The 27,339-nt window shown below is 38.5% G+C and overlaps 1 protein-coding gene across 2 annotated transcripts in view; it reads right to left on the bottom strand.

Moving 5' to 3' along the window:
* Positions 1-27,339, bottom strand: part of CSRNP3 (cysteine and serine rich nuclear protein 3) — a 110,863-nt gene that overhangs the window by 35,246 nt on the left and 48,278 nt on the right. The window contains exon 1 of one of the 2 annotated variants that reach the window (XM_074873311.1): positions 10,622-10,685. The exons of the other annotated variant lie outside the window; for it this stretch is intronic. The gene's annotated coding sequence lies outside the window, so the exon portion shown is untranslated. Of the gene's footprint in view, positions 1-10,621; positions 10,686-27,339 lie in introns of those variants that run through there. 2 annotated transcript variants of the gene reach the window in all.

Raw genomic sequence — 27,339 nt, forward strand, 5'->3', positions numbered from 1 at the left:
TCCAGCAGTAGTCAGTATTTAATGCTTCAGCGGAAAGCAATGGGATGAGAAATCCAGCCACAACCACTGCAGATACATGACTCTGCTTCCTCATCCTTGCAGTCAATTTCCCCTAAGCATAAGGCTGAAATGTTGCTATATGACACTGCACAGCCTCTTATAAATTCATTTGACTTGCTCTCCTGAGGCAACAAGTTTCATATTAGTTTACTGAGGGAAAAAACCCCAGCAAAACACATCTCCCAAAACTATAGCCACAGACCCTTCAAAATCACAGCAGTTTCAATCTTTACAATATTTTGGACAGTAAACAGCAGCAGAAATGCATCAGTGTCTACCAGCATGCTGTACTAGATAGAACTTCACATGTACAGGTGCTCCCCACAAAGTGGAAATAGCTGAAGAGAAGTCACTGAGGTCTTCTTGCTGTTTTACGATGGTATTTCCATTTCAATCACCAATAGCTATTATATTACAAGGGAGGTGCAGTGCATATGCTGATCCTGTACGGAATTAGGAAATGCCTTTATACTTGGCGGGGGTGCCAGGGGGGAATGGCGATGGAGACACAAATGGAACAGCAGCATCGAGTTACTCATCCCAAAGCTGCAGAGTCTGTACGACTGCTGCTGGAACACACCCGGCATTTTACTGCCTGTGCTCTCAGTCTCACAGCTGTGCAACCTGCAACAGCCTGCCTGCCTCTGGGGAACTTCCCAAAACAGCATAGCCCCTTGCTGACACTATTCCACTTTTAATGTCGTGACTAAAGTGTTCATTGGCCAGAACAGGAAGAGAAAGTGGGCAAAAAAGTGGGCAGGTCTGAGAACACTTGTGCATTCAGTTACTATTCGAACAGATTCTTCCCAATTCTGAGTTAATGATTCCCAAAACAAGGCATGAATTCCCATCAGAAGGTATCCAGCTCTTGAGAGCAACATACAGGGAGCACTGATCCCTGATACAGCAGTCTTGAACCTGCTCTGGGAACTGGTGCCAGATTCCCTAGGGGCAGAAAACAAAAGCAGGGGGAGCGATGTACAATCTCGACAGGTACACACTGCCACATCGCAGTTACACCTGCTCCATCTACCCCCTGCAAGGGCACAGGGGCATACAAATGGTTGATTACTGCCTGTTGACTGAGAAACAGCTGCTTTCAATTGAGAAACCAGTAACTTTTAAATGACTCCAATGCCCTTGTCTTTGACCAGTCCTCAGATCAAAACCCCTTTCCTAGAAGGCTCTGACCATCTGTCACCAAACTGTCTTCTTCAAAGGCAAGTGAGCTTTTTCAGGGTCTCACTTTGAAGTTCCCCTAGCATAAAGGCTGCTTCTGAATATACCCAGAAGTTAAGAGATTTGAGATGCCTGAATAACTTCATGTCCAGGTCTCTCTGGGAGCCTGAACTTTGTGTTCTTCCAAGCAAGGTGCCTAAGAACAAAAGGAAAACAGAATATGAGTGTAGAGCATGTTGAGAAGGAAGAGGGACAGAAAGGCTGGGCCAGGCCCAAACCCAGGAGTGACTGTTATGTACCCAAAGGCTGGTAAATACAGTACAGCACTTGGCATGCTACCTGTGCACACTCACTTTGGACTACAAATCTTGGCATTATTTCCTATACAGAGAAATGGTCTCCACCTAAGCGAAGGCCTAGGGTGCCTCTGCTAAGCTATAGCTAAGAGGCAGCAATTACTGAACAACAGATTCAGGCCTCCAGCACGCTGGTGAGTTCCTTACCTATTAAACTACTGTGTAAATTACAGGAAACCCAGTGAGCAGCAGATCTTTACAAGAAAGATGTTTTAAGAAGTGACCTAAGATCTATTCTTGAAAGGGAAGGTTTACGCACCTGTCTTCAGGAGCGAGCACTGGACTGTGACTGGAGCATAGGGAGCCTTGATAGCAAAGAGCTAAGCTGAGCTTCCACGCTGAAGGGAAACCACCTGGATGTTAGGGATTAAAACATTTAACTCTCAAGCATCTAAACTCTAATTGCCTTGCTTCTCATTTCATTAAGGGGATGTGATTTAGGGACTAATCCTGAAACCTTACTTAGAAGCAAAAGACCTGCAGTTCTCAATGACCACAGCCTATCGTTACTACAAACAAAAAAGTATTTCGGATTAAAGAGAGACACTGGAAGGACAGGGTATTTTACAGCCATCTCGACACTGCTAGGAAACACACGCTTCTCTCTACAGTAAGTTACTGGACGTCTGCTGCAGTAAATGACCTCTGCTGGCACTGTAATTTTGCCTTGTCTTCAAACACAATGGGATTCTGATCGATTCTAAAACACTTTAAAAGGAAATGTTTGAAAAACAAAGCAGATGTATTAAATAATAGGATCTCTAGGGGAATGATAGCTTGTCTTGTTCATTTTCAAAATCTTTTTCTGAACATTAATCCCTCTCCCATTCAATAAAAGGCAATTGGATTCCTTTAATTTATCTTTTGGCCACCTTAAATTCAATTTGTCTCTCTTAACACCCTTAATTACACCTTTAAAACATTAAGTTTGCATATGACAGCTAACATAGTGGCATGATTACAATTTAAATATTTAGTCAGAACTTTCCTATGAGGAAATATACCTTACACTACACAATGCTTGCTTTAACCAAGAAAGCATTAACACTTGGAATTAGAGTGACACAGTATTTAGTTGTAGCCTACACACTTTCTTTCAAAAATATTTCCAGCCATTATGACTTCAAATGCGGAGGAAGTGAAGTGAAAGTGTCAACAATGAGACTGCCAAGGGGATGGTCAAAAGAAATGGCTACAACAATTTAAATGGCTAAATAAATATAGGCTAAAAGTCAAGTCAAGGGTAAAGATATAAATTCATACTGCCTCTGGCAGGAATCAATTATGCTGGCTCTTCTGACCTCTAAATACATTCTTCTGGAAAGGGGAACATGAAAAGCTCGCTCTTATTCCCTCACTTTTGTGCATTTTCTCTGATCCATCTCCTTTGCAAGTTTCATATGTACCTTCACATATGTTTAAACTTGGCAAAAATATTTAAAAAGTGAAAAGAGATAAACTGTTTTACCTGTGTTAAAAAATAATTTTAAAAAACCTTACAACTACAGTGGTTAAAAAGCACTCTCACTCCCATGAACTTAAAAGAAAAAAACGTGAAACTTTTAGTGGAGGCATCTCTCAAATGTCAAAGATGTGCCTAAACACATGAAAATTTACCTAAATTAGTCAGGTTTTGAGAATGACAATACAGACTGAATAACAGTACAATGGATGAGGTAGAACTGGAGAGAGGTAAAAAGATGAGAAGGGATTGAAGTGGAAGTTTATAAAAAAAATTCCTTTCCTACAGAGGTTGGACTCTAAGTCAAAAATACTGAGTTTCAAGTTCCCTTCACTGTTTAAGAGAAATACAAATGAAATAGCAAAGCCAAGCACTGTCATGATCACTGGAGGCCAGTTATAAAGAAGGTAAACAAAGCAGATATAAAAAAATGTGGGTGTCCTCGAAGTTGAATGTTACCATGCCTCAGGTATTCATCTATGCTACATATCTGAACATATAGCTAAGGATTTGCACTAGCTCAGCTCACTTTGAACAAGCCAGTACAATCAGCAAAGCAGATCAGTTGTACTAATACACCCAGCTTCTCAGCAGAAGTAATTTGTGAAGCAGAATGCTGCCCTAATACAGTTAGACCATTTGCAGTACCCCTGTGAAACACATTCTTAGCTTCAACAGGCATCTCAGAAGTAAATATACATTGCTTTGGATATCAAAATAAATAAAAGGTCATATGATGGCAAAACTTATGCTATTTGCCAATTATTCATTGCTTAGCTCTGCAAATTTTGTTGCTCTTCTAACAGAGGTTTTCTTTTGTCATACACTGGTAGAATTTAATTATGTATACACATTTAATATAGATGTTTAATATGCCTTAAGAAATACTGTTAATAAGAATTCATCACATAGGCAGCATGAAAAATGGTCTTAGCTTATTATGAACCAAATCCTGAGATATTAAAGAACTGCCTGTGCAGAGCCAGCAGCCATTTGCGTTTTAGTCTTGCTGCAGCGTTATACAATAGGCATGCTCAGCACGTTCCCTAATGGAGACTGCTTCAACTTTCCTCTCCCTAATTCAGCATTCAGATTCCAGCTTGGCAGATGATTTTGTCCAACCCGATGCCTTTGTCTTGTCACATCCACCCAAGAAAAGGCACAGCTGCAGGAATACCTTCTCCTATGCCTATGCAAGTAACAACTCCAGGCTCCTGGAGCTCCCAGGTTTTCAGTGAGGAAGGACACAGAAACTGGTGTGGAGCACCTCATACTACAGTAGTCAGATTATGTTCTTCCAACTTCAATAACAAGTCATTTAAAACTTACGGTATGAGCTTGATTCTTTGCATCTGACAACTTACAAGCAACCAATCAAAAGATTTTGGGTTGATGGGCTTTTTCTTTTTCTTAACACTGGAAGTATAAAAATTTCACATAACATCTTGTTTTTATCTTTGTAATAAATGTTAAAATTAGAAAGAACATCATTAACCCAATTCTCTAATACCCTCACAGGGCTGTGTGCATTTTTAAGACACTGAATAAATATTTAGCACAGCTATTAGTAGCAACTTAGTGATAGATTGGCAGTGGTAGCCCAAAAACACTTCTTGGAGAGGTTACTCTGGCTTTTTTCTACCGGAAGCTGAAAGAAAATGGTAGAAACTGAACAGTAGCTCAAAAATACCAGAAAACCTATTATTTTCTTTAGCAGAAGTATCTGAGGAAGAGTGTATGAAACAGGCCCCTATAAACAAAAACCATTTTGGTCTGCAGGAGCCAAAATTCAATTGCCAGCAATGAAACAAATGTAGCTCCATGGCATGAGAGTAAAATCATGACTTCATTCAAGGCTTAGCCTCAATTGAAGCCAAAATTAGTAAAAAGATGTTTAAGTGCATCTTTCTCCCTGGAGAATAGTCAATAAAACTATTCGTACTGGGAAACATAAATTATTAATATCTACTGGAAGGCTGTGATGTTTTGAAACTACTATCTTCAAAAATAGCTTTATGGCTATAATAATTCAATCTGCCTATCTAAATCAAGGACAATGCACAACCAGCATATAATGTTACAATCTGCAGGTTTAATACACACCAAAGACAGCCCTAAATAGGCAATAAGGCCCATAAAAAAATGACACTTAAAAATAAAAGAGGTAGAATTAATATTTGTTTCTATTATTTTCCTTTTTGACTTTTCACCATACATGGTGTATCTATTCAACAAGGAAAACCAATATGTTTATTTAAAAAACCCTAGAGATTTCTAGCAATAATATTGTTTCAACAACACTGACAGGAGAAATCCACCAAAAAAAAAACCCATAACATGCACAACGAATTACTGAATGCAGGAGACAGTGAATTTATACAATACAGCAACTGGTAAGATTCATCCTGCTACTGACACGTATGTAGAGTGTTGACAATTCACCTCTTCTAAGAACAGCACAAGTTATAAATAAGCTACTTAGTTATCAGCTAGAAAATACAAGTAGAATTTATATTCAAGTTTACAAAAAATAATTCTCAGAAACCAATGGAACTTTGTGGATTTGCCTCTTTTGGATGGATGACCTGAGGCACAGTAGGGGGTCTGGTTCACTGATGCTCTTCCTCAGTGTCAGGTGTTTCAGCATTCCTCTATGTGGTTACTTTGATAATCAGGGCTTTAGTCGTTGTGCAAATTTTTTTTCACTGGGGTGAACTAACAATCTCTCTCTTTGCCATCCACCACCCAATTGCACAATACTTGAAGATCTACTCTTTCAAGCTCAGCTGAAATGAGGTAACATCAACAAAATGATGAACATAAGGAAAATTTGATAGACATATCGAACAATATGATAGACATACAGAAAGCATAACTGCATTAGCCTAATTTCCTTAAGAAATCACCCAAAAAGATCAGCTACACTATGATTTCAAGTTCCCAAATTTTTTGACCAGAGCATCATGGAATGAGATGGTTGATTTTTATGAAGAGAGATAAAGCATGCTTAATCAATAAACTAAAACATTTCTCCGTAAGCCAATAGTCTTCTCAGTAATATCAATGACTGACAACCTCAAAAAGGTAGGATTTTTAAAGGGTATATTCAATTACAGCCAATCTTTCCACTAGTAACTTCACACTTTTGGCCAGCAAAAAGTACACATAGGTACTCACCTGTGTGTGTGTACCTTTGTATACTTGACACAAAGGTACATGAAGGAAGGGTATATGGTGTTATCACAACGTGAATGTGTAAAGCTACAGACCACAGTAAGACTGACCTAAAATTAGATCCTGACTGTGTTCAAATTGAATGTTGCCTCTTTGCACTTTTTGTGTAAAATCTGGAGTTTATGGCTGTAGTGACTTGGCATCATAATAAGTATGTCTAAAAATCCATTTCAGTTCACTTTATAATTCAAAGCTGAAAATTCTTCCAGAAGGCTGACAGAAGAGCTGCAGGTCTAATAATAAGTATGTACCCATCCAATTCCCAAGGCACTCTTGTCACCGAGACAGTGATGAATAGAAACTAAGCAGCTAGCCCATTCCCATAGCACTGCCTGACTTGTGAGCACCTTATGACCATTCAATGACATCTCAGCCAGAGGATTCTGCTGGGACAAAATTAATTATCTGCCCTACGCTCTCCTGAAAAGCACTGCTGTGAAGGTATGTGGCTTACACTTTCAACCCAAGGTATTCTTTTTTATTTGATATATTTTATGACATTTTGCTTTATCAAATCTCTGATTCTCCTGTCGTTTCCAGGGGAGCTGAGATGAGAAGGTTAATACTCCGCAATTTTCACTTTTCCATTTTATTGTTAAAAGACGTTTGTTTAGAAATAAGAGTGGGTGAGGAGGGCATAATAGTAAACAACTGAGCAACTTAATTGAAAGCTACAAAGTTAAACCTTGAGCTACTCTGAAAGTGAATGGTTCAATAAAGACTCTGGTACTAGAAGACAGCAAAACAATGGCAGCTCTGCAAGCACTCCATGTCCCTCCAGAGTCATGGGCTCTCCCTCCCCCCAATAATAAAATACTTGAATACAGAAACGTTTGCTTGAGAATAGCCTGCTCAGCTGTCACAGTTCATGTTGGAAGTAAGCAGTGCTATCATTTGTTGTCCACGCTAAAAACAATGAATAAATACATTTTCTGGCTTTCAGCATTTGTTTACCCTTTCACCCCCACACAAATGGCATTACTAGAGATTGCTATCACTTAGAAATACAAGTGAAAATATCTGCAATCCAGCTTACTTTTTTAACATATTAATGCTACATTAAAAGGAGACTTTGTTCAATTATAATAAAGAATAGATTTTAAATCACTGAGAAGTTCATTATCAAATTCAGATCCCTATTCAAAAAACCCCACCTCCTCCTGAAACCACTGCAATGTCAGCCTATTTCATCCTCCCAGAAGTACCAGCCAGCTGCTCCTCAGGTGGGAGATGCCCACAGGCACTGGAGGAGCCCTAGCCCGCACACTCAGGCAGCCCAGGAAGATGGATTTGAAAAAGCAGCCCTCTTCCCCACCTGCGACCCCCAACAGGGAAACATAAACCCCTGTGCTGTCTGTCTTCCACAGCTCCTCGCATGGTTGCGTGACAGCAGGTGCCGAGTTCTTGCTGCTTTAAGCAAACAGTGCTTTTAGGGCAGGGTGCTACAGATCCCCAGGTCAGCTTTGGACCAGCTAGCTCTGGTACTGACACCAGAATAGCTGCAGCAGCATAGAGCTCAACACAGACCAATTTATCCTGATTTGCAGCACAGACAAAAAGCATGACTTATTTATAGGCACGCACAGAAATGATTTACCAGTATGAAATAAATAAATGTAGCACGACCCCAAATTCCTCTCGCTATTCCTCGAAGGGGCAGCATGCTAATGAAAGCTACAACTACCACAGAGGCTTATTTACCCTGAAGCCTGACCCTACATAACCAAATCACTTGATTGCATTTCCTCATCAAAATCCAAGGACTACATGGGATGGTGACGTTACAATCAGTAAATGATGTTCTAGTTCCTGCCCACATCCCTCAGACTGATGAGGGTCAGGCTCCAAACCACATAGCCCATACTTCCTACTTCACACTAGACAATAAAATAAATATGCAAATCCCTATTGCTTATAAAAGAGCAGGATACTAACCAGCCCCAAACTGAATCAAGACATCAAGTTAAATATTTCATTAAATTATTTATGAAGTAGTAACCAAAAGCCTTTTCATCAGAAAGCCTAAATGCAAGTGGTCCAATGCATTTTGATGGTAAGTTTTAAGAAGTATCCTTACTTATATTTTTGCATTTAAACCTACAAAACCCTGAAAAACTCTGGTATCTTCCTTTTACTCCTAATTTCACTTTTAGACAATTTTAAGCAGATTTTCCACCAAATTTTTATGGTGATACACATTTATGTTTCTTTTCCAATTTTCCCTATTTCCTTGTGGGAAAAAAGATACAAAGTGATGGAGAACTGAAGCAGATGTCGTAGAAATGTAAACTTTTTTGGAGGGTGGGGGATAAGACTAGAGGCAGGGGAGTTGTTGAAGAGAATTATATGTAAATCTGAAAGAGGAAAAAGCTCACAATTTTCCAGAATTTTTTTGTTAGCAATTACTCACAAGTCCCATTTATCACAAGTTTCATTAAAATAATGGATCCATATTTGTGGAGAGATGGAGATATTAAAGCCATGCTATTTCTCCCAGAGCTGTTTTAACCCAGCAAATATTTTTGGCTTGTGTGCATTTGTAGATGAGTCATATCTGTCTTTTATCTACATTCAATCCCTTTTTCAGGGTCACAAAAACCTACAAAGAGCAATGAAGCAACAGTGATCAAAACTCACCAGTGGGACTTCAAATGACATCAACATTTGAAAGATGTGATGGTGTTTTACTGAGGGAATGGCACGTTTATAATCCCGTTTTTCTCAGCATCATAAATAGTTCAGAGCAAGGACAAAGAGATATTGACGGACTACACGTAAATTTCTCTTTCAGACAGCTTTACCAATCTTGCAATAGATTACACCTGCCTCGCTTCAGCCTGACCTTCCATCTGCTTGTTCAGGGGGAAAAAAACCCTAAACTTCAAGGTTCAGTTACCAGAAGTACCTTTCTAGGAGCAAGTAAGAATTTTGGATGGCAGAATCATCTGTTGCTATTTCAGGGAAAATATTTAAGCTTTGAAATTAATTTCCAAACATTTACCCTCACATACCCTAAACCATGACTTATGTCTTCCGTTAAACTTAAACTTTAGTATTTCACTATTGCATCTGTCCAAATCAACGTGTTTTTCAACAAAAGCAAATTCCTTTTTCCAACAAACAAATGAGACTGAAACTCTAAGAAACACAATAAACACTGTGCATGCTCAAACCAAAACATTACACACCGGACTTGGGCTTCTCAGATCTAGAAGTAAATTAAACTAGTAGAATTAACACTGAACTTCAGTAATACAGGAGATCAGAATCATGCCTCTGTCTCCCAAACGTCTGACGCACGCAGAAAGATTCGGTTCTATCTACAATGCTTAAAGAAGCTCAACATACAGCATTCAAATTGCAGCACAAAATGTTTATATAAACCCTAGTTTCAACAGAGTTTTGATGAGGAAAAAGAAGTGTATTTCAGAACTACCATAACTTGGCAGCAACACAGAACACCTGTTTGCTTCTGGAATCCTTCAGATCTTTTTCTTTAAAGTTCTTGAAATAATACTGGGAGCTCTTTAGAACATGAAGCATCTGATCTGCAGGAAAAACGTTTGGTTATTTGTTTCTTGCGTGCATATATGGAAAAGGCAGGTGTAGTGCAAAGTTGTGATTTCACTGTAACAGCAGGAATGCTGTTCTGTAGGGATGTTCCTACTGTTATTTTAGTGCACACTGTTAATTTTATCTATGTACGTACTTACAGTGAGTAGCTAACTGCCTCATAAATCTAAACTTAAAATCTGCTGTACTCAGACAGACATGGTAATTATATGACAATTGCGTGACTATAGGCTGCTTTATTTTCTCCATTTAAATGAGCGTGGAGTGACACGTTCAGTGTCTCTCATCCGATCTGACGGTAAAGACTGTCGGTGTTATGATTTTACCAGTGTTCTCCATTAAACAAACTGCAGGTTGCATACGAGAAGCGTGATGAAACAAGTACTTTAACCCATCCTTTCAGATCTATTGTCTAAAACACGAACAAGCCCGCTTTCAGAGATGCCCAACTGTATCTGTTTTCTGATCGACCGTTACTTTTTACAGAAGAAATGTTTTAACACAGTGACTGCAAAGCCCCTTCACTTCGGTTTTAATAGTATTTAGAACTGGAAGATTCTGCACACGGAAGCCCCGCATGCGGCAGAGCGCGGGCTCAGCAGCCCCCTGCCGAGGAAGGGCCACCCCAGGTCCGTGCCAGGGCAGTTCCCGCCTCGCCCCGCACCGCTCCCCGGAGAGCCCGAGCCCGCCCGCCGCCGAGGAGCCGCCGCGCCGCTGCGTTTCATCCCGCGCGCCCCGGCCGCCCCCGCCCCCGTACCTGGAGGCAGCGCCGGCGCCGGGCGGCGGAACGGCCCCCGCGGCGGAACGAACGGCCCCCGCCGCGCCCGCCCCGCCTCCTTATTGCCATGGGCCCGCCCCGCCGCAAGGCATGCTGGGACCGGCCCGCGGGGACGGCGGCCCGCAGGGGCGGCCGCGGTCGGGCCCCCGCCCCCCCACCCCGCCGCAGCGCGGCCGGGGCTGTAGACACCCCCCTCCCCCCCGCCCCGGTGCCAGGCGGCGGCGCCCCCGCCCGAAAGCCAGCCCGGGCGCCGCCGCCGTGGCGGTTTCCAGGGAGACCCGCAGCCCCCCGGCTGCGCAGCCAGAGCCCGGGCTTCCTGCTCCTTCCCTCCCCGTGCTTAATTAAGGCGGGCAGGGCGGGCGGCGAGCGAGGGCTCCCCTTTATGCGCGGCTTGTTTCAGCTCCCCCACGTGAATTAGCATCACGCACAGACACAATAGTGGAAGTGTGCGCAGAGAACGCGAGCGCATCGCGGCGGCGGGCCGGCGGTGCCGCTCAGCAGCACGCACATCATCCCGGGCAGCCCCCCCCAGCTGCCCCGGGCCTGGGCTCCACCGGCATCTACTACCCACATTCGCACAGGAGCAACATAAATGTTCTGCAACTACTCAGATGGGTATTTATAAACATCATTTCTCAACTGAAATCAGAAGTTCACATGAAAATGACATCTCGTTCTCTATATTTTGGGTTTCGTTTCTTTATTTCCCCAATCTCTTTTCAAGGGATCAATCTCACTACCACTGAAATATTCTCAAAAAAAAATCAACAGATCTATTTCTCTGAGGCATTGCCAGCATATTTAGCTCATGATTTCTGAGTGCTAGAGAAGAAAGAAAAACAGTACTATAAAAAGATTTATGGATAAAAACTTTTACATGCTTAATTTCTATGTGATTATGACAGAGAAATGTCTATCCTCTGCAAGACAAGCACAGGCCACTAAAATCTTTGGGGGGCAGTTTTTAAAAAATAATATGTATAATCAACTAAGAACTACTAATGAGAAGCAAGTACTTGCTTGAAAAACAACATACTTTGCATTAATATCAGAGTGAAATAAATGCAGAGGGTTATAAGGTATCATTCCTGTGTGTATAAAATTGCATTAAAAATAACACAAAACACCACTTTCAAAATTATCCAAGAAAAATGTGGAGCAAAAAACCAAATATAAGTGCACTGTTAGGTATGCTCCAATGTTGCATTATTTTTAACCAAACACAGACACTACAAATCTCCTACTGAGAAAGAATTAGTCCTGAATACATAGCAGAATAATAGATTGTTGTTACTAAATATTTTATGATATTGGTAAATGATCCATCCAGCATAAATTTAATTTTACTTGCTATCCAGTTTTTCATGCACAATTGAAGTCTGAATTGTATAGGAATACTAATAAAAACATTTTTACAATGAATCTGATTACAGAACTTACACGATTTATTTAGTTTGGTATCACATCGATGTGCATCCTTTACAAACCCGCCTTACAAAATGCAAAAATCCCTGGCTTTAGTAATAATAAGGAAACAGCAAAAACACCGCTTATATTTAGAATACTGAAGTGTGTGAAGAATCTATAAAACAACTGACCTGTTCAAACTGTTGTTTTTCCAATCCATGCACTGTTTTTATTAATTAGGAACCAAACCAGATTGATCATCATTTTATAACGTTTGACATATTCACTGTCTTCCTAGTTCCCGGAGAATCTTCTTAAATTTCCCAGCACTGTGTTTTATTGCTGGTACCATATGCTTTATTGTTCAGCCACAAGAGCTTCGCTCTGCACAAAGACTCATTACCTACTGCTTGCTGAGCAGCTTCAGGCTCACTGAGCCTGCCTGGGTGATCACATGGGAGTTTTGTCTGAGAAAGCCAGGCATGCCACTGATTTCACCGGCTATGGATATTTTTATCAGCTGAGGTCTACTATGAGGAAGGAATAACAAATTCTAAAGCTTCTTTACCTCATTAAGACAGCAGTCGTTATGGAAATCCCTCAACTTTTTAAAAATTATTATTATTATTATTATTACTCCCATTGTAACACAGGTTCAAGTAGAAATTCAAGAGAATTGCTAAAAGCAATTTTTTCTTGCGGGGAGTGGCAAAAACTGTGCATTGTCTGCATCGCTCCACACACAGCGCACACTGAAATTAATATTCTGAAGAGGTAATATTTTGCCAACACTTATTCTGACAGTGTTTATTCTTTACGTAGAGGATGAGCTTCTGAATGAAAAATTGTTCCTAAAAAGCAGCACCTTCTTAAATTTGTCTCATCAGTCAAGGGCATTATCCTGCAATCTTTAGTCATAAAATTGGTTTTGCTGGTTTCAGTGAGACTACTTAGGTGAATAAGAATTGGCCATTTGAGCAAGGATTAGTCTCAAATCCTAATGACAAATTATATAGTACAATGATGTCTAATCTCTTGATAATAGTTGTCGATACTCAGGGGGGTTTTGTCTGTGGGGGTTTGTTTGGTTGGTTTGAGTTTTGGTTTTATAGGGTTTTTTAAACACAAAATTATAAATTTAAGTAACATTTTATATTGGTTAAAACCCTAATATTTTATACTGGAATAACTGAATATCTAAATTCAAAATTACAAAAGCACTTACATAAAAAGATAAATATTTAATGATTTTTTTAACTGGTACATTATCAGTATCAGGGACCCATTTTGGAATATTTGGAGATACCTTAACTCCTACTGCAGAGTGAATTCCCAGCTAGTGATGATAAATGAACCCTGAAAACTAGTACTGAACACATAATTAACCATAATATTAACATTGCAAAGATGCAGCTATTCTATGAAATAGTCAATTATCTCTGGAATAATTCATAGCATTTTGAATATATAAGACAGCAAAAAGAAACTGTTTTCTCATTAACATTCCACAAATGAAATACCTACTTATTCTATTTAAGATCTCCCTCGTTAGAATAAATAACAGCTTGTTGCTCATTGTTGGCATTCTTATGGTCCTATGGAAGTCAGTGGAAGTTTTGCACTGATTTGCATGGAAGAAGGGACAAGCGTGACAAACACAGATTCACGCGCTTTACTGTGTCATCATGCAAACCAATGACAAAACTCCCCGCTTCTTTATTGTTCTCGGCATCTTGCTCATCGTGTATTATTAAGGTTTTCTAACAGTTGATACGCAGCCTCTGTGATTACACTGAATTATAAAAGATAGGTAGTAAAGGATTCAGAATTACCCACAACTAAATCCAGTGATGCACATCTTCTAGACTCTCACATTCATTTTGTTTAATAAAAAATTCCATTATCAAGGATGAGTGTATTTTAAAGTGCCACCATTTTTGTCTACCCCAACACAGACCAAGCAGATGGTTTGTGACTGAGATCCTTCTACATCTCTTAAGCAGGAAACACAACTGCGTATACATTAATGAGAAGAAATGAAAGCAGACTAGATGGGTTGCTAACGAACAGCTGGTTTAGCTACAGCTATGCATATTTTTTTCCCCTGGCGATATCATTGATGATGTCACGATGCTAGTGTAGGAAGACATAAACAAAAGGCAGGCATTTTTGCTGCAGTAACACTAGGGAAAAAAGAAAAAACAAATGTTTGACAGATGGAAAGAACAAAAACTGATCAGAAAAAGAGTACTATTGTAACATTTTCTGGATGTCGTTGTATACACTGTGGAGCACTCCTAAAATCCTGAAAGGAGGTTAGAGGAAAACATGTTCAAGGACACGATATAGTTAAACCAGTTAGCAGGAAAGTGTTGTTTCTGCAGGAGACAATAGAAGCAAGCAGTCTTCATGCTGTAGGAAAGACAGCCACAGTAATCAGTTCTTCAAGGTTGGGGGGAGGGCTTCAATCCCCCACAGTGGAATTTGGGATTCCCTAATTCTAGTTTGACATTTTTAGGTAGCTAAATTATATTCCATCCCATACTCTCTTCTTACAGGTTTACTAAATAGAAGGAAGTCTTTGTCAGAGCCATTTTGTTGAATTTCTGCCCAAACATAGTACTGAGGAAGTGCCTTTTTACTATCATGAAAGGAGTTAAAGATCACCCAAGAGTTTCACAGTTGACAGAACCCAGACCTCCCTTGTCACTCCATAGTAGGAAGAGCTCCAAATGACACCATACTTTCTGGTACCCCTCCTGTAACAGACCAGACTTATTCGGGAGAATCCAAATTCAACTCTCTTTGAAACGACAGTGGGAGAATGATATGCAAACGCTTAGCAGTCTCTTCCACCCAAGGGGGTTGAGGTAAGCAAGGGCTCTCTCTTCTCTAATAAAAGGTTCCTTGTGAATCCAAACGAAAACAGAATCAAGAACCTGCTGACAAACTGTAGATAAGGGTAAACTGTCAGATCCCACATCTGCTTCATAGGAAAAGCAATTCACAGTAACATTCTTATGCTTCCCCATCCCACAGAATCTACGGTAAAAGGGAACTTCTAAGGAAATTCGGACTCCGAATCATCCTCATCATTAGTAAGGAATAATTACATAAAGCCTGGTTTATTCTACCCTATATGCGTTTAAACTTGAGTACTTTTACACAGGTTATATGCACTGAAATAAAGATCTTGCACAGAATTAAAAAAAACCCAACCAAACAAATGAAAAACAAACCCCAAAACCCACAACAACCACCCAAAACCAGCCATATTCCACAAAACAGCCTATGATTTGAACTTCAAATCACTCCCACCTTACAGAACTACATTATTTTGTTAGGTATTGAGCTTAATCTGATGTTCAGTATCCTGTATCACAGTTGGATGAATCAGATATGAATCAAAATAATTATTGGGACGGCACTGTTCAATTTCATGAAATAAAAAGGGGCAACTTGCACTCAATGCCTTAAAGGGCTGAATCCTGTATCTTGCAATAAAACGCAAAAGCTCCTGTTTCTCCAAGTACACCAGAAATGCAACAGCTTCCACACCAGCTGAGAAAAAGAGGGTTCTGCAGTCTAGTGCCAAAAAAGATCTCAAGTCCAGGATTTATGAAATGTGTTCAGTGGACCATATATGCTCTACTCCAGCTCTTACAAAAAGCATGGTTCACAGGCCATGGTTTGCATTTTATGAGCTACAGCAGCAGCAACTCTAAATGCCTCAGCATTGGCTTTTAGGTTTGAAAGTAGATGGTTTGTGATCACTCCTTTGGTAAGATCTATAAACCTCGCCCATGCAAACTCCTCTAATTTGAGCTCAGGATGACACATAGCTGCAAACTTCCCATAGAAGTCTGCCATTACTGAAGAAGTTCTGCAGAATTAAAAATGCACATCTATGAGAGAAAACAGTGTAATACTAATTAAAGCTCTCCATCTGAAGTTACTGTCAGTAACACTGGGGTAGGATAATCTTAAGTATAAATTCTATGTATTTCTTTCCAGATCAAATGTAATTTAATCAAATAAATTTCTTTACTCTGGCCCCAAATGTCCTGCTTTCTCTGGATACATCACAGTCACAGCTAAACTATCGTCAAGTAGTGCCACATTAACTACTCAGTTCCAAATACTGGGGCTTGATGGATTTCAGTAGCCTGCCAGAAAGGATAACATACTTTGGGTTCCTGAATTACACAAATATGAAAAACTTACTCATTCCTAAATGACATTTTCAACAAAGGTACAACCATATTTTGCAATAAGAGTTTAGTCAGTGAAATGCAGGAAAACAGACAAAATCTATTTGAAAGGTAAGAAGACATCCTCAGCTCAACAGATGGACTGAGAAAGCAGCTTATAACTGAAGGACAGGCTTGTGAGAAGCTGTTCTCATTTCTGGCACCTTAGCAATCTCCTCCAGACTTCATACAGTGACCCCTAGCATGTCAATGTAAGGCTGTCAGTGCCACCCTTCACTCCTATTTCTGGCACATTTGCCCTGTCATGTCAATTTGAAGGACACCACGTACAGTTTCCTTTCTTTCTGACACTTAAAAAGTATCTCCATAACCAGGAGCAACTTCCTAGATCAAGTGGTGCAAAGCAAGCACAGAGTAACAGTGAAATCTCTTTACACATACTATGAGGTACAACAGCATATAATTTTTAGCACAACAGTTCTTCAAAACAACCTCATTTTTAATGATACATTCTTGCTACATCTTAAAATACCTTCATTTTTCTAAGATAAAATAAACCTTCTCACCAGGGTGGTGTCTCAGAGGAAAGTCCACTTCCTTTCAGAAAATACCACTGAATGGTACTATGAATTAGAAGAGCTACTGTATGCAAACAAAAATACTCCTCTGTAGTAAACATACAGAGTTTCTTTCTCCTTTCACAACCTTTCTCAAAACTGCTGGTTAATTACCAAAATCAACGAGCATATTAACTTTGGCAGGCAAATTAAGGTACTGAGAGGTGTACAGCCAAGCAGCAAAAGAATGTCTTGACTGCTGTTGCATTAGATGATGCATATGAGTGATGCATAATCAAAGCAATTAATTTTGGTTCGCTGTAATACTTGATACAGCCATCATCCAAAACACCAGCAGAGCATGGAGTTTCTCAAATAAAACAAAGTAAGTTTTATTTTAAAGAGCAAACTGCTTATTACCTTGGTTTTTTTTTTAAAAAAAAAAAAAAGACTTAGAAGGTGGCAGATACTTTGAGAGATTGCCTGTGCTGTCTTGTATGTGCTTCATAAACCAGCTTTGGTCCAGCCAGTTTCCATGACAGCTCAGATACAGCAGCATGATCCATGCCGAGAGAAATTCAGAAGTACACAGAGCTATGCTTGGTGTGGTTAGAAATTGCTGGACAAACAGAAGAAATAAGGGTGCTTTTTCATTTTTAATTAAACTGACATACTCTCTACTTCATCCATTTTCTCTTGCTTGGTTACTAAGTACACCTTTTCTCATAGTTTAATTTTCCAATTTACAAATTTCACTTGACTGATGACCAGTAAAAAGTTTAAAAATAAATAAAATTAAGAGATATTTGAAGCAAGCATGATAGCTAGTATGTTCTCTTTTTCTTCAATTATTTCGTTCTTCTAGTCCCCCTTTATACCACAATAAACCAAAAAGTAGTTTACTGAGTCAACGCAGTTGAAACAGGAGTAAAATCCAGTCAGGAGAAAACAGACCATCTTTCCTAACTGGACTTGTCATCAACAGAACTTTCTAAAGCACCACTGTTGCTAAACCAGCAACACTGCCTCATTCCTTGCTTTCACAATTTCCATAATGGAGCAGACAAGCTTTTTAGTTTTTATCTTCCACTGGAAGATGAATCTTTCATTGTCACAATCTCTGAATTTGTTCCTGTCTCCCATAAACACAAGTATTTTAATTCAAGCAGAGACAAATAAAAATATAATAGACACATAGATCTAAGCAGCAACATAAACAATTTTTTACATTTTATAGCAGTTAGTTTATGAAGCATCCCAACTTACAACACAATACATTTTCAATGCACTACTTGGAATAAAATACATGGTGGACTTTTAATCTTATAGGCAAGAAGATATCTAAATTCTAAAATAAGGTGTCTGCCTTGAATTGCTAAACATCAGTTTAGGATCTTATTCCACAGGAAGTGAAACCACTGCAACACTTCTTCCCACCTGTGTACATCCCACACATACCACCTTAGATCTGTCATTTAAAGCTTAAAAGGACACTAAATTCTAGGTTGTATGGTAACTTTTCACTGTTCCAAATAAGCTTAAAGCCTAGAAACTGATTCTCCTTTAATAATTCTGTACATTTCTATTTGGCCAGCATTGACTTCTTTCCCTTACGTGTATCCAGCAGAGCTTGAAAAGAATTATTTACTTCTTTGTGTACCAGCATCACTGATAACATCAGCACAGCATTGGGAATTTTATTGCTTATGTTGACTCTTCTCTACCAGCAGAACACAACACATTCTCCCCCCCATATGTTCCATGACAGCAGACTACATTAAGAACATAGAAGCATTTTGCAGAAGATTTCCCTCCTCATAACCCTAAAAACACAGTAATGATTTCACTTCCCTTGAAATCCGTGTTAAAGAAATTAAATCCAAATCCTATCATGTATTTTAGCATCCAAAATAAGCTTCACAGCATATATACAAGACTCTCATCAAGTTACAACCTGAACCACTATCCTCTTACAGCAAACTTTTTACTAATGTTCTAAAGCTTCAGAAAGTAAGCCCCTCCAATTCAGAAATATGCTTTCTAAGAAACACTGCCATTTCTTTCACATAGGAAGATTAAACAACCACAGTGGAGAGTTCTAGGATGCACTGGTATAAATCCATGACTTCAATAATCAAAATGGACTGCTGAGTTACAGTTTGATCACACAGTTTTCAACTCGTGTTTAAAGACACACTGTTTCCAGTCTAACTTTCTGAGAGTACAAAGGATAACTGCAGTAGTCACATGCCCTGAAACTGTGCAAGCATCACCATTTCTGCAACATGATCAAGTTTGGAAGTTCTTTTGTAGAAGCAGTAATCAAGTGACTGTTTTATCTAAGAGTTCCACCTAAAAGGCATCAGGACTAAAGACTTCTATTAGAGCATTTTTATAGACCAAATGTCTTTCAAGATTTCAGCATTTCAGAAACCTTCATGAATTTTTTTTTAATTAAACTGCTTAATACCTACCAGCTGCAGGACTTAATGTTCGAGTTAGATTTTTCCTCACAGTATTAAGTAGATACATTTATCACCCCAACTGAAGTACAATAGCCATGAGTGAGTACGTCAGGCTACAGTCCCTAAAGACTGCAGTTTTTTCAGCCTCTTATGTTGTGTTGGTGCACCTTCAGTGGAAGAAAGTTGGTTTTGTTTTGTGTTCTTTTAAATCATTATTTAACATCTTTACAGTGAATAGGTTAAAAAAATAAATAAGACTTCCAACCAGGAATATATTAAAATACTTTGAATAAGGTTTACCAATTTATGGCACAGACAAAACCTGGACTGTAGGGACCACTGATATCACCTGATAGGAAGTTGCATCATCTGGCAGTTTCCTATGTTGCAGAAAAGAAGCAATTGCTACCTCAGTGTGATTTTTGGCATCCCTGCAATGAATGTGATTTCTCAATCAGATTTATCACTTTGGCCTGGCATCTTTAAGCACCGAGGATAAAGTTGTCTCCGTCCCAGTATTTTTCCTTTTAGGAACATGAGTCTTGTCAGATATTTATAAAGAGTGTAGTCAACGTGTCTGTTTTGACCTTCCAGGTTATAGCAAAGGTGCAAGCTGACAGCAGCAGCTGTCATTTGCTGTTAACAGACTTTTACCAGATCAACAGCTCCAAGCTCATAGAGGAACTCAACAGTTTTGTGACTGAAGAGCAGGAAGTCAAGGTCCTTGGCTGTCTTGTTCCATCTCCGGGGGTGGGCAGATTTCAGTGACCCTACCACTGCTCTAGCCGCCTGCCTGGAACTGCTCTCCTTCTGCCCTATGTCTGCTGTTGGTAGCAGTTATATAAGTCTCCAGGATACAGGATCATAAATGCAGACTTCAGCCATTTAAGATTTCAAGAAGTATAAAGATTTCCCAGGGCCAACTGTTATACTTTTCCAGAGCAAAAGACGTTCTCACTGCCCTGGATGTCTCGTATTGAGAGACAGGAGTGGCTCCATTTACATGCAGAAAACATATTTCATGTGATTTACAATGGCAATGAGTTAATAACTGTGTATTGTGTATCCTGCAGTTTTCTTATTATCTCCAGGACTATGAGAATTCCTGAAAAGCTGTCCTATTTAGCTTGTAACATACTTAAAACAGCAAATTGATACGTACTCTGTGCTGATCATCTTATTCTTCTCCTGCAGTTGCAAACTCTTAAAAAAGTTACATTCATAATTATACTGGAACGGACCCAGGTCAACAACTGCTAGCCTTGTCGTGTTAGATATACATGATTATAGTACGAATGCATTTTTTAAGGCCAGAATTTTGTGATACTTGAGATGGAAAATGCTAAAAAGTCTGCTTAAGATTTTTTTTTGCTTCACAGCTGAGTTCAGTTAACTATCTTGGAGGACAGACAAACTGCTTACTGGAAAACAATCTTAACAGTAAAAGTCTGAGAGGGATACATCTATTGTTAGCATAGATATCATAAACTAACTTTTTTTTTTTTTTTAAGATTAGCCAGAAAAAGTACAGATGGAAATGAAAAGGCCACTGAAAATATAACAGTATAGAAAGTTGTAGGATAGGGAAGGAAAAAACAAAGTGCCTTTTCAAAAATAAACTGAGTAACAATTTGAGAAATAGAAGAACCAAGAGTGGGAAAAAAGCACAGGTAAGCCAACATTTCACAAGATGAAATGTGGCAAACTCTTAAAGATGGGTTGTGGAAGATAAGGCCGAAATGTCTATTTTGAGATCTAGGAAATACATTTGTATCTAATATATAGCTGAAGAAAATATAGCACATGGGTCCTAAAATAACTGAATGACAGAGTAAAGTAAACATACGAGAATACCAGAAATACCACACCATGACACTGACTGCTATTACACTAGGAACACAGTTCTATTCATTAAAAAAGTAATAAAAAGCAATTCCCTTGCATTCAAACCCTCCAGCAAACTCAGAGGCAAAATTCACAAAGTGTAATGTGCACTGAGCAAAAAGTGGAATATATGAAAGGTATCACTTGGATTTTGTGTAGTAGAGAATTAGATGAAAATATACCAATGACCTCAGACTACTACGGATGCGAGTGGGGAAAAAACCCCAGAAAATCAGAAAACAAAGCCAAAAATTCAGAGGCCCACTTACACATTAAATGTCAAATACAATGTAGGGGAATACTAGACAGTGGGTAACCAATAAGGACTCTCAAGCCATAGCCTGATTGTGTACAATTCAACAGCAGGAATAAAAACTAGCAACAAATAGCACACATTCTTATTAGAGAAATATTACAAAGAAACTGCCAAGCCTTACTAATTGCTACACAACTGTTATTTTCATTATAGAGGTGTTACTAATACTTTAACGAATGATATATTTCAAAACTTTTCTCTGAATTCTAAAATGGAGAACCTAACTGCTAACATTGGAGTGGCAGCAGAGACCTGAAATCAATTTCCATAAACAGTTAAACCCCCTCATTTTTAACGAGTAATTTTGTGAGACCTCGAGCAGTTCAACTATTTCATGTCTAGCTTCTCCATATTAACAAACAAAAAATAATTGGACAACATCTTATTGTTACTTATCTGACAACTGTGCTCTTAGTGATTAAAGTAAAAGATATGCTTCAAGACCACCAGTTAGACAGAATCTGTCTCATTGAACAAGTCAAAATAATTATAGGAAGAAAATCAATCAGGAGTTATTTTGCACTTTTATCAATAACAAAGTACAAAAAAAAAGAAAACTATAGTGGCAAGTCTGAAAATTTAAGCCTGATATAAACTTTACAATTCTAAGTAACAGCAGTAAATGGATGGGAAATTACTGTTTCTTCTGATACAGGGTGATATCCTGTTACTTGAATTTACAAAAAAAAAAAAAAGAATTCTTCAGATAGGAAAAATTTAAAGCATTACTTTAGTACACACAAAGCGGTTAAAAGCCATTTATTTCTCTTCTCAAAGACAATCCCTACTAATTGCTGAAGTTGTGGAAATACATTTTGTGGGAAAGGATAATGAAGACTACTTGTCAAATTGGTCATGTCATTATTTCACTGCACAATCCAAACAGTAGAGGCCTGACCCATTCCCAGCACACTGAATATCAGCCTACAGAAAAGGAGCCATGCATTCTGACCTTTCTTGCTAGTTTCTTCTGACCTTTCTGACCTCATTAGACTTCTATAAAGAAAATAAAGGAGCTGTTGGGTACTCTTGATGGATTAGAAATAACAAGAATGTGTCTAGGACTTAAGTACTAAACTGGACCACTGAATTATAATGATTTTCAAACAATCAAAATGATAATAGGGATGATGAGGAGGAGGAAACAGAGGTAGTGAGAAATAGATTGTTAAAATATTTAAGTGCAAATATGCTTTTTTGAAATTGTTCATCAGCATCCTTAACCATTTATTCTGCTGTAATTTTAAATGGTTGGATTTTTAAGGCCCCATTTGAGTGAGAACAGATATTAAAAAACAATGGTCCCATCATAGTTATTCTCATTAAGCATGAATATAACTTAAGCACCTTGCTGAAAGAGGTCTTTAATCTCTCCTAGACAGATTTATTTAATGAATTCTTCAAATTCCCAAAGGAAGGAAACTAGAGCCTAGAATACAAGTCTCTGAAGTCCTCGTGTCACATTTCAAACACTGCATCATATTATCAACAAAATCCGTATCTTCACAGACAAAAGGGTATAGATACTATGAAAGTGCTTATTCTTTACATAATACACAGCTTCTCCAGTGTAATTACTTCGGATTTTTAAACTGGTTCCCAAAATGGACAACTCATATTTTTATAGCTTACATAATAAGAAGTACAAAATGTATAAATTAATTTTTCTCTCTAAATATTGGGGTTTGCCATCCCCAGTAAATAATTTTTTTTTGCCTAATACTGGTGTCTGAGCAAAACTCTCAGAAAGGAAGCCACAACCCCACAACTTACAATAAAAAACTCTAGTACTATTAGAGAAATTTTGTAGCAGCTGTTCTCCAAGTTGGAACACGGGACACATGCCTTTTTATCTTTTTATTCTGTATTTCTAACTTCTAGAGAGAAAAGTGCTATGAGGGAATTTATAGTCACATAAATATTCAAAGGTCCCATATATTATGATTTCTGAATAAAACTCTTGTACTGAACCACTGGAAAATGTTTAAAGGAAGAGAAGAATTTTTCTTTATATGCTTAACTACTCCTAAAAGAAGACACTAGAAGATAGGCTGAACTCAGCCAAAGGGTTCAAGCTTTATTATGCTATGTATTAAAATGCATGCACCATCACATAAAATTAAATTGTGTCCTTTTTAAAAATAAGGCTATGCCATTTGCTCCTGAAATGTCCTCTGTTGTCTGGCAGTTTTATAGATCCTGGCATGGGAAAACTGTTGCATTTGTGATAGCAGGGATCATCCCCTTCAGAAAGTTATAGCCTTTGGTAAATCTCCGCATGTCACATCTCTCCTACGCCAAGTACACACGCTAGCACCAAGCCAGCACCACTGAAGAGGATGTATATACTGAATTTGTGCAGCAACTCTCACCTGGGTTTATCCCCACCAGCTAAAATGTCTTAAAGCACCCACTGTATCCAGATACTGTAATACAGCACACAGAGCTAAGTTAGATGACACAGCGGTTAAAAAACAACTTAATCAGGTTTCTACTACAGATTTCACAGTTGCTATATCTGGGAAGCCGTTCCAGCACAATTAGATTAGTGATTTACGCAGTCTCTCTGCTCCCCCCCCATTTAAAACAGTGGATTAAGATTTGAATACGTACATTTTTCATCTCTATCACCATTCAGATCTTGTAAATGCAGAGTCATTTCAAGAGTTGTAGATGAGTTTTGGTTTGGTTTTTGTTTTGGAGTTTGTTTGTTTTGTTGTGGGTTTTATTTTCCCCTTTGTTGTTAGCCAGAGACTGGGGTGTGAAGATAAATGGTAGACAGGAACCTTGTGTTTAAACATGGGGGGGGGGGGGGGCAGAATTGTTATCGGGTAGCAATTGCTCCCTCTGTGTATGGTAGAGACACAACCCATTTCATCAAAATTGTATTTGTCATTTTACAGGTATGCAGAAATTTCTATCATTTGTCTACCCTGTAATTGAAAGAGAAATTCAAATCCAGTAAGATACAGACAGGGGAAACCACTCCAGAAATGGAAGAATGGCTTTGCTTGATGCATCAAAGCATATACCTTAATACACTTGCTCTTTTGAGGCTGTGATGACTATTGACAATTCTGAGGAAGGCTGATCCACAGGGAGAAATTAAGTGGAGGCTGTTGTGACACTGTATGGGAAGGGAGGTATGGAGGGGGTGTCTGTAAACCGTGGAAAAGATAGGTTACTGCCTGAGGAAGAAGGCACAGAAGTGACAAGACGCTTGAACTGGCAGACTGTAGCCTGTCACAAAAGAACTGCAGAATAAGCACTTCTAAAGCTACTTTAAAATTAACTGGTTAACACAAAAGCCTTTGCAAAAACTTTTCATTGTAATTCTGTGCAGATCTCACTTATCTGAGGTTAAATTATTAATTTTCCCAGCTTGTCCTTGTTTTGGAATTTGCTTATTCCTATGAATTAGCTAAACCAGTTAACTTGCCACTTAAAAAGCACATAGAACAAAACTGCCCTTCACAAAAGGAAGGGCAGGGAGAAAAAAATATTTTAAAAAAGGTAACTGTTATGTTGTTCATTTATGCTATTGTCTCATGTATTAGGTAGGTTACTTATGTTATTTACTAAATAAAGCCTGGAAAAGGAAACCCCTTTCAACTGATCTCTTACATAGTCCAGAAATCTAATTCCGAGTACCAAAGGGAGAAGCAGAGAGGAGATAGGAACCCTTATCCTTCCTTCACATCTCAAAACAAAACAATATGACAAAATCTCGGCTTCACACTGCAAGATTGCGATAGCAGATATACCCAGGAATTAATAGTAGGTAGTAAATGACTTCCAGTGTCTGATGATGACCCAGAATTTTAAGTACAATTGTATCAAAAAGTTTTGCAAGTGCAGTAACATTTAGGCATCTAAGAAATTAATTCCAGAAATCTGACGCATGTTTTCATGCTTACTGAAATAAATAAAGCATTTTGTTGATTAAAAAGGCCATTTTTAAACAAGTCTAAGATTCTTATCAAATCACATGGTAAGTCAAGAATCACGTGCTCTCCTCTTACATGCATTATTGTGAGAATTAGAAAAAAGGGAGGGAGAAAGCTGTCGTCTTATCTAAATGGCAATGAACGAGGACACAAACTCCTATACCCAGTGGCTGTGTGTTACTAGCAGGCAGGAGGACTCGGAGTCCAGACTGCTACAAGAATCGGGGGCTCCTCTATGAGGGCTACTTAAGGTCCTTTTCTTTATCCACAGATTTGGCAGTGAGTGAAAGGCTCTCCTGGATATTACCTGTACAAAAGCAGATAACAATCTTTCTTCTTGTGAATGTTTTGCAAGTGACTCCAGAAGTTCAACTCATTGACTCTGTGACAGATTTTGCATGTAAAATGGGGCCTACCTATCATGTGCAACTGCATTTCACAAACAATTTCAATTTGCATTTGGTCTTGCAGATTGTTTGCAGGATTTCTTTTTTTTAATTTCCATTTTTAACACAACAACAAATGCTAAAATGTAAGAGGCAAGATCAGGGCAAGTATTATCTAGTAAACAGGTTATGTTAGACACTGGTTCCTTTACAGTACCTTTGAGCTCTAAAGTACTACTTTTAGCAAGACAAGAATGAACAACGTGACACAACATTATTTTACAGAAATTTGATAAAAGTACACAACTGAATTACAAGCCTTCACTCTATTAAAAATAAGGCTAATTCCTAAATCACATACTTCTAAGAAATCCTAATATATTTTACCTTTTATGTAAATATTAAAATATTTGAATTAAGATTGATTTTAATAGAAAATTGTGTTACAGTTTGTTGACAAAAACTTAATGCATTGGTTTTGGTGGTTGCCGGTGTTATAGAATCCTTTGCATTGTTCCTCCAGAGCATATGTTTCCACATCTATTAAATGCCAAACCTCTTTACAGATTTGTTATTGCTAGTGAGTCCTGGCAAAGCCTCCTCTGATCTCTAAAACCTATTAAGAGTTAATGAAGTCAAGAGGAAAAAAAGAAAAGATAAAGGAAAACAAAAAAAATCAGCAGAACACTGAAAAGAAAGTTACACATACAGCATTATCATGTAGATACTAAGTCTTATTTTCAAAAGTTTTTCTTCAATAATGACTGTATGGTTAAGCCTTATGTTGCAAGATTTATTTATATACCATAATTCAAAACCAGTTGAAGCTATTGTTACACTACAACACAAACATAACACACTTCTGAGGATTTTCCCAAAACCTTACATATATATCCTATCTGTCTAGAGAAGGGCACAAATTAACAGTAGGCTATTCAGCTTGCCCTGATGTAAATTACTTGGTACTTGAAAATTCCCCACAACCCCCCTCTCTAATGCAGCCACTGAAGGAATATTGGTCTATTACCTTTCTAAATCACATTTTTAATTGCACCCAGCAGTGGAACAACAGTAACACCAAGGATCATTTGGAAAGTTTTCCTGCAGCATTTACCGATCTAACTTAATGGAGCACCTCAAGTCAGCAGTACTGTTTTCTGGGTTGTTTTTTTTTCATTATAGTTCCACCTTACTGCATGGTAAGCACACAAGTAAGAGGAATGCACTTCACATCACTTGAGAATAGCAAAAGAAAAAAAATGTCAATATTGAAAGTGTTATTCTTTCTTAAATGAATATTATGTGAAAATTCTAATGAATTCACCTTCACTTTTGCACTAAAGATGAGGAAAGTTGGGCCAAGTGAGCCTTCATTAAGCAGCATGCGTCCTCTTCGCTGTAGAAACTCATCAGATAATCAAAATCAGACACAACATAATATATAGCTTAAATTACTGGAAGAGAATCAACTGACAACTACCTTCAGTAATGTGTAATAAGGATAAGCCAGATAAGATAAAAAGA

The sequence above is a fragment of the Strix uralensis genome, chromosome 6 (assembly GCF_047716275.1).
Source record: "Strix uralensis isolate ZFMK-TIS-50842 chromosome 6, bStrUra1, whole genome shotgun sequence".
In the NCBI taxonomy this organism is placed as follows: Eukaryota; Metazoa; Chordata; class Aves; order Strigiformes; family Strigidae; genus Strix; species Strix uralensis.